The sequence below is a fragment of the Oxyura jamaicensis genome, chromosome 27 (assembly GCF_011077185.1).
Source record: "Oxyura jamaicensis isolate SHBP4307 breed ruddy duck chromosome 27, BPBGC_Ojam_1.0, whole genome shotgun sequence".
NCBI classification, from domain to species: domain Eukaryota; kingdom Metazoa; phylum Chordata; class Aves; order Anseriformes; family Anatidae; genus Oxyura; species Oxyura jamaicensis.
The window spans coordinates 2,953,344-2,960,899 of record NC_048919.1 but is presented as its reverse complement, the minus strand read 5'-3'; the positions used below and the strand labels follow the sequence as shown (position 1 = coordinate 2,960,899).

General features: G+C 55.4%; 1 protein-coding gene across 4 annotated transcripts in view; it reads right to left on the bottom strand.

Moving 5' to 3' along the window:
* The window catches only part of KANSL1 (KAT8 regulatory NSL complex subunit 1), a 95,094-nt gene extending 87,809 nt beyond the window's left edge, over nt 1-7,285 (bottom strand). For 3 of the 4 annotated variants that reach the window (XM_035347787.1, XM_035347790.1, XM_035347791.1), the window contains exon 1: nt 5,110-5,139. The gene's annotated coding sequence lies outside the window, so the exon portion shown is untranslated. Of the gene's footprint in view, nt 1-5,109; nt 5,140-7,156 lie in introns of those variants that run through there. The other variant, XM_035347788.1, reaches the window with a different exon arrangement.
* Between the last annotated feature and the right edge of the window lie 271 nt (nt 7,286-7,556).

The window sequence follows — 7,556 nt, the reverse complement described above, 5'->3', positions numbered from 1 at the left end:
CCCCCCCCCCCACCCCAACACGTGCGGCGGGGAGGGGAAGGGAGAAAGGATGGGAGGGGAACGGGAGGGGAAGGGGGGAACCTTCCCGGCCCCGCCGCAGGAACTTTCAGCGTTTTAGGCGTTTCCTCCCAAAACACCGCTCCTCAGCCGTCTCTGCCCACCGCGCTCCCACCCACCCCACACACCACCAGGCGTTATTTCCAAAAATTCCGCCTCCTGTTACAGTCCCCGAAGCCTGAGCAGCACCAACTGACCCCAAAACGTGAACCCACGGCTCGCAGGGGGCCACACCAGCCTCCCCAGGCCGTCCTGCACTGGGGGTCCCACAGCCCCCACCGGGGGTCCCTCGGCCACCCGCAGCCCCCGATGCCGAGGGTCGGGGCCTGACCCCGCAGCAGCCACCACAAACGCTCGGGGCTGACAGGAAACCCAGCGAGCGCGTTCCGCAGCCCAGCAGAAAGCAAATTTTCTGCACGTGATCAGGCAGAAACCTCCCCTCCCACCTCATCCCAGCACACCGGGCCCCTCCGGGACAAGCCGGCTGCCGGGACCCACCCGGCGGTGCCCAAAGGGCCAGGGCCGGGGCGCTGCGCACGCCGTGCGCCTCTTTGACCTTCAGCTTCGTCGCGGGTACAAGGGCGACGCCAACCCATGTCCCACACAGACGGAACTAACGAGCACTCGCTTGCCTGCCGCCCTCCGAGGGCCCCCAAGCTGCTGAATATTGCTGCTGCCCACAGCCCCCAGGCGGGTCTACGCGCCGGGTTTGACCCCGTACCCGTTTAGGCTAACGTCTGACTTTCCCCTCGCTCCTGCTATGCTGCCCCTGCAGTAGGACTGCGGTTATGCCCGTAGAAAGGTGCTTTGTGTCCTCATGGTCTGCCTGCAAAGGGAAGGAGCCACAGCAGGGCACGCTGCTGTACGCCGGCAGAGAGGTGTCCTCACCCCAAGGAGTCAGCTCAAAGCAAGAAATAAAACCTCAGAGTTACACTGCTCTGACTGCAGAATTAGGTAAGACCTGCAAATACTGTTTCCACAGCCAGTGCAGGCAACTGGACCAGAGCCAGACCTGGAAGAAGCAGCTCACCCAGACAAGTTTCTTGCCCCCCTTTGCCTCAAATTCCACCACCACACAAGGGGAGAAGCGGCCAGATCCTGTCTGTTTTTCAGGAAGACCATCCAGTGTTGGACGGCAGAGACCAGCGCTGGTGCTGATGCCTGTGCGTGCACTGTCCCTCGCTGTCCTCCCTCCCTGGATGACCTCGATGGTCCTGTCCCAACGGAGCAGTTCTATCTCAGCAATTCCATGCAGAACCTTGAAAAGTTACTCCAGAGATCTTGATCTGGTCTCTAAGTGGATGATGAAACAGGGCCAAGGAGGACATGGGGACAGTGTTAGCAGCAGCCCCATGCCAGTGCAGAAGCAGAGCACACAGAACGTGCTCCCTTCTGACGGCTCACAGAAGTACTATTTTTGAAAGGCTGCCACATGATGAACTCAGCAGCGTCTTGCTTCCTCCTGACCTGTTTCTCCCCACCACATTTGGGCAACTCTTTAGGAAGCCAAGATACCAGCCCCTTACAAGAGCATAAACACCTCTGATTTTTATTTTTTTTTTTAAGTCTACCTAGAACTCGGTCCAGCTGAAAACCAGTAGCGCCACATGCATCTATGTACTAGGAGAAGAGAGAGAGGAAGGATTTAGCAATCAGTTGTGGAGGAAGTTTAAAATTATAAATTAAAAAAATCCTGTGCAATGAGGCTTCTCATCTTTTACTCATTCTGCACTGCAGAATTCTGCTAATCGAGGCAAGCCCAACCAAGAGGCGAGATCCCCAGCCTGGCAGTCTGCAGCAGATCTGGACTCTCTTGCAGCACAGCCATTCCTACGGCTTTCATCAGTCACCCTGAGCTGGAGATGATGAAGCAAAAATTTCTGTGCAGTCCAAAACAACACAGCTTTGGCCTTTGCCACGTACCTTTTTATAGCCTTTCCGTTCAGAAGAGCACTGCAGCCTCCTCCCGGTCACCCGACTGCTCCTGTCAGGCACAGGCCCACGCCTCGAGTCACAGCTCAGCTGGCAACGTCCCCGGGGGCTCTCAGCCAACAGCCCCATCCCTGCTCTACCAGCAGAGCCAACTGCCCCGTCCATGAGTCCCCCAGACGGGCTCACTGCTGCTGCTGACACTCCACACGAACAGGAGGTGCTCTCAGTGCTGAGCCCACAGATTTCACAGCATCAGCCTGGAAACCTTTCTTTGAGATCCTCCTCTCCTACAAAGCATCAAGAACACACAAGCCACAGGGCTCCATACACGGTGTCCCCAACTGCTGCCTTATTTCCCGCCCCCCCCACATCCTTTACCTATTAATCCTCATGATTTGCTTTGACTGCTAGATTTCCAAGGCAGGTACAAGCTTTGTGTGCATATACAACCATGTGTACAACAAAACACACCGACAAATACGCTGGGGCACACGGGGGGGAGACTTCAGAGCATGCAAAGACCCCAGATCAGCCTGAGGAGCATCTTACCGAAGCAGAGAAAACAGTGGCCACCAAGGGACACGGTGACACGACTCCCTACAGACACTGCCCCTGGATACAGCTGCATTTTTTCCACATGGTTTGCAATTTCACCATTTTTGTTAAAATATCTAATGATCTCAAACGTCAGTGGCCACTGAGGCTTCAGGAGATGCAAGACTCATCTATATTTAGCTTCAAACCCGACAAGCTGCAGCACAAACAACAAGAAGAGACCTTTGCAGTGGTCACTGCACTTCCAGCATCCTTTAATGTTAGGGAAAGTGTCCAGTCACGGCTCCAAAGGCACCGGCTGTGACAGACAGCACTCCCCAACTGGCTCTTCTGAAAACGCGCACCAGGAAGGACAGAAAGAGAGCAGAGCCCTTAAAGAGAGCCACGTGCAGACAGAGCAGAGGCTGCTGGGGCTCTGGGGTTATCTGTCCTGCTGAAATACCCTAGGGTCGAGCTACAGACCCGCATCTTCGTCAGAGGTCAGCGGCTATTCCGAGTCGCTCGGTACAAACAGGAGAACACCCTACTCCCTTAACCAGCTGGCTGATCCACAGAAGTGACATCACTTGTCCGAAAGCCACGTTACTGATCTGGATTGAGTCATTCGACGCAGACATCCCCAACTGCAAGGACAACACGTGCTGTTTGTCCTCACATCGGAGAGCCTGCTCTGGAAAGCACCGAGACTCGAGGTCGCAGTCCTATCGCCGCCCAGGCTGGGGGGTTGTTTTAAGTCGTCGTGAAGGTGAGGGGCAGTCATTGCCAGCGACACGGTAAGAAGCTGTCTTGAACCCATTACGGCTGCAGCTGCAAACCGTGTTAATATGGTTTCCACCAGGATGAGAGGCTGGGAACGTAGGGCTACTTAGCGAAGGTAACAAACTAACTTCGCCACTGTATTTCTGAGTCCCTGCCAAGCTGTTGGCTTCATCCTGCCAAAAACTGCTCAAATCCTCCACGCTGTTGCATCAGACCAAGGCATGCTGTACAGAAAAGCCTCGCTTCTTCAAGTCCTCGCAGGAAGCTCTATTTTTACCAGGTTGGGGAAAACAGTGGAGTATTTTCCAAAGAAGGACAGAGGGCTGAGCGCTCGCAGCAGAGCACCCCGAATTTAGGTTGTTAGTCCAGCTGGGGTCCGATAGCCAGGTTTTATCAGCTCGCAGAGGGCAAAGCATCCAGTTCTACCCTTAGTTGTAACCCTGTACCACTTACGTCCCCGTGAGTTACCAACGATACTATCAGGTTGGATCCATTCAAAACACGCACGTGGAACTGCGCAAAAGGTGCAAGAATAACCCTCAGATCTCATCAGTTTCCTTGGATGTTTAAGGAACACCGACGGCAGGAGTTACGGTGATCTTTCATGATGGGAATCACGTTTTGTGCAGCGTGCAGTACATGATCCCAGACATTTCATGATCTCATTCCGCTATTTATCTGTAAGACAATAGCACGCTTCTAACAAGCTGCATCCCTTCCATTTCAGTTCACACGTACTTGATATCATGGGAGAGAAAAAGGAGGAAGAAAAAGGACAAGGAAATGCGATCCTGCATGAGAAGCCCACGGAGAAGCCCACGTCCTATCAAACCAGGAGACAAAGGCTAACAGCGCGGGGGGCAGCGCGCTGCGAAGCCCAATACTCACATCTGTGTTCCCACTACTGGGGGCATCATTCTGTTCCACTGGACGGTGGGCAAAGACTTGGGAGGCTTCATGCAGAGGGTCAGAAGAACCTGCGAGGTCCGGTTAGGAATTGCAGCGATTCGCAGCAAGCGGGGCTCCTGCTGCCTGAAGTCTGGGGCTGAGGGGAAGACCAGAGCTGTACCTGCTGTGCAGCTCAGCCCTTCTTCCTTCCACTTGCGAAGTCTCGATGTGTTTCCCTTTATCCTGGGCGAGGAAATCCACAAGCCACACCCACGGCTCGCTGAAGGCCTTCACCAACCTGTCCTGCACCAAACACTGCACTCACACGTCCTCCTGTGAGTCAACAGCTGATCCGAGAACCAAGCCAGCCTCTAGCCAGGGACACTGCTGGAAGCTGCATGGGGAAGTTTGTTGTAATTCTCAGCCTCTTCCCCTCTGCCACGTTGCCTTTCCCAGCCTTTTTAACAGCAGAATCACTTTCTGTTTCTCTTGCTGTTGAGATTTCCAGGCTCAGGGAAAAGCACACCTTACTATTGATCCGTGACTGCTGCAGCCGTTTAACCAGACTGAAACGGAACCGAACACGCTGGTTATTGACTATTTACTCCTTTGGTCACGCTCAAGTCTCACCTAGCTACGCTCCGAGCGCTTCCCGAGATAACCGTCCTCAAGTCTTCGAGCCCCAGGTTTTGGTGCTTCACAGAGATGCCTCAGTCTACGCCAAATCCACCTGCCTCCAAACCCTCGGCAGTGCAGGAAAACATCAGACATCATCGGCGGCAAGAGTCAAGCCCCCGCACGCTTTCCTTATTAGCGATACTTCCAATTACAGGGCAGGCCCAGCGGAACGGGTGCCTGGACAGCTGCAGGGGAACAGCAGCGAGAGCACGGCAGCGAGTCCCCCAGTGCTGCTACCACCACGTGAAGGCAGAGCACGCGGTGCGCCTGCTGCTCTGCTCCGAAACACCCTCCCTCCCCTCTGAGGAGCTGCAGGTAAAGAGTTTGGTAAGACCTCAGGGCTGCAGTGGAGCTGCTTTCTTTATAAGGAACGCAGGCTATGACAACAACATCAGGTGCCACAGTTTGAGCACAAGTCAGGAGCGCAGGACACAAAAGAATTCAAAGACTTACTAGTCAGAGGTTTAAAGCCACTGGCACAGGAACAGAAGACATACTCAAGCACTCAAAAAACATAAAACAAGGTCCACCTAGCTCCTCCTGAATGCCTCCAAGCCAAAACACCGAGCGGACGCGACAGCGTGACACAGCGGCTGTCTGCACATCCTCCTCGGGACGCTCTCCAGCGGGCTTTGGCTAGTTCTACGTGACCCGCCGCCACGGGCACACCTCCTTCCCCTTGGCTCCTGCCACAGCTTGCGGAGAGCAGCCCACGTTATCCTCCCGTGCGCGTGCTTCTGATCCGCTCTGCTGGAAGACACGGATGCCTCCAGCACCCGGAGCCGAGGTTCTCCCCGGGGCCACCAGGCACGGGTCCAGGCTGCACGCTGCGGGCACTATCTGCAGCTTTTGCAGCCACCAACACAAGCTGGATGCTGCCTCTCGGGCTCACCATGGCTTAAGGACTCCTCAACTTTACTTGGCTGCCCCCCATCCGCCTTTTCCAGACTGGAGCACGAGGGTCATCAGCTCAGAATCCTGACGTTTTGTTACACGGACCAGCACCACCTCCACAGACCCTCACCCACTGACAGGCACACAACAATCACCGGGCTGACAACATCCTAAGGCCACGCAAGCACCAAACCCCACACAGCCGCACGATAAACCCCTGCTCAGCCAACACGTCGCCGTGCAGAAGTGAGGACTGATTTCCAGAGAAGCCCCTTACTGGCTTCCCATCGCTCCAGCAGGAGCTGCAGGGACGGAGATTTCTGGGAAACTCAGCGATAACCTCCCAAACTTGTAACAGAGCCTTGCTTTCCTTTTTAAAGCCCACACAACAATTTGCTGTTATTATGTACACACAGAGTAAGAGCCTCTGCTTGTTTTGTCAGCCAACTGGAAATCAGATACCAGAGCAGATTTGCCTAATGTTAGCGTGAAAGGATTGAGTAAAGACTTTTGGTTTTCCCATTACAGAAGAATTTGTCTGAATTCAGCCCTTCGTAATTGGGCTAAAGTCAGGCTCTTTTGGCTTGTCGATTTAGGTGGGGAGGAAAATATCCTCCCCTTCAGCATTCCACTTCAGGCTTTACTCAGATTCGCATAACCTCATTGCTGTACCTAAATGTTCACCCCGTAATAAGAGTTGCAAGATAACAGGTGACTTTTCAAAGCAAGCATCAGCCAGTCCTCACAGCCCTTCTCTCGAGACCCAGAAGCTCTTCGGTCACTTCGCAGAGGCATGGAAATGTGATCAGGCTTGTCCATGCAAAAAAAAAAAGGCCAAGTTAAGACCCTCAGTTTTCACGGGTGACAGCCACGTCCCTTAGACTGCTCTGCCAGGTGTGCACAAAACTCTTGGTATTACAGACACGCACATAAACCAGGCTACAGCAGCAAGCAAGGAGGATCTGACAGGTGTAAGCCTGGGTTTTACGGATGCACGCGGTACGGGGAGTAGATCTTCCTTTTCCTAGGCAAGTCCCACCTTGATGCCTAGGCGCTGTTGTGTACGCGGACAGGTAGTACCAGGAAACACACACACGCTCCCAAGAGGAGGCTGCACGTCTCCTCCCTAGGTGTGGGCACACGGGTCCAGGCTGCACGGACCACTTTTGAGGGAAACCCCCCCTTAGCCACAGAACACACCCACGTTTTGTCCTGCACCTCCATCTTAAAGTTCGACATTGGCCAAGAAACCACTGCGGGGGGGCAGACTCACCCTGCACCACCAGAAACCAAACCGAAGCCTGAAAACAACGCAGCCCACCCAGCTCGGGTAGGTTTGCAGTTGGTGAAACCGAAATTCCTGCCGCCGGGCGGGATGAGGGGGGGACCCTACCTGGCTGCCCATGCCGGCGAGCCCCATCCTCACCACCTGCGACCCAGGGGGCGAGCAGCAGCGTTGGCGGGGGGATCCCCAATTCCAGGGGGTGACGAGCAGCACAGGTGAGGAGGATCCCCAGCTCCAGGCGGTGACCAGCAGTGAGGCGGGGGGATCCCAAATCCCCCCCAGCCCCGACCGATCCCCGGCAGCTCCACAAGTTTCTGATTCCTCGGGAGGAGGTGGAAGATCCGGGACCTGCGGGAAGAAGAGGCTGCGGTGAGAGGCAAAGGGGGGGCCACCAGCACCCCTTTCCCCCCCCCAGCCCCCCAGCCCCATCCCACAGCGGGCCCCAAACGGGCCAGGCCGTGAGGCCGGGGGGGGCACCACGAGATCACCGCCCCCCCCCCCCCCCCCC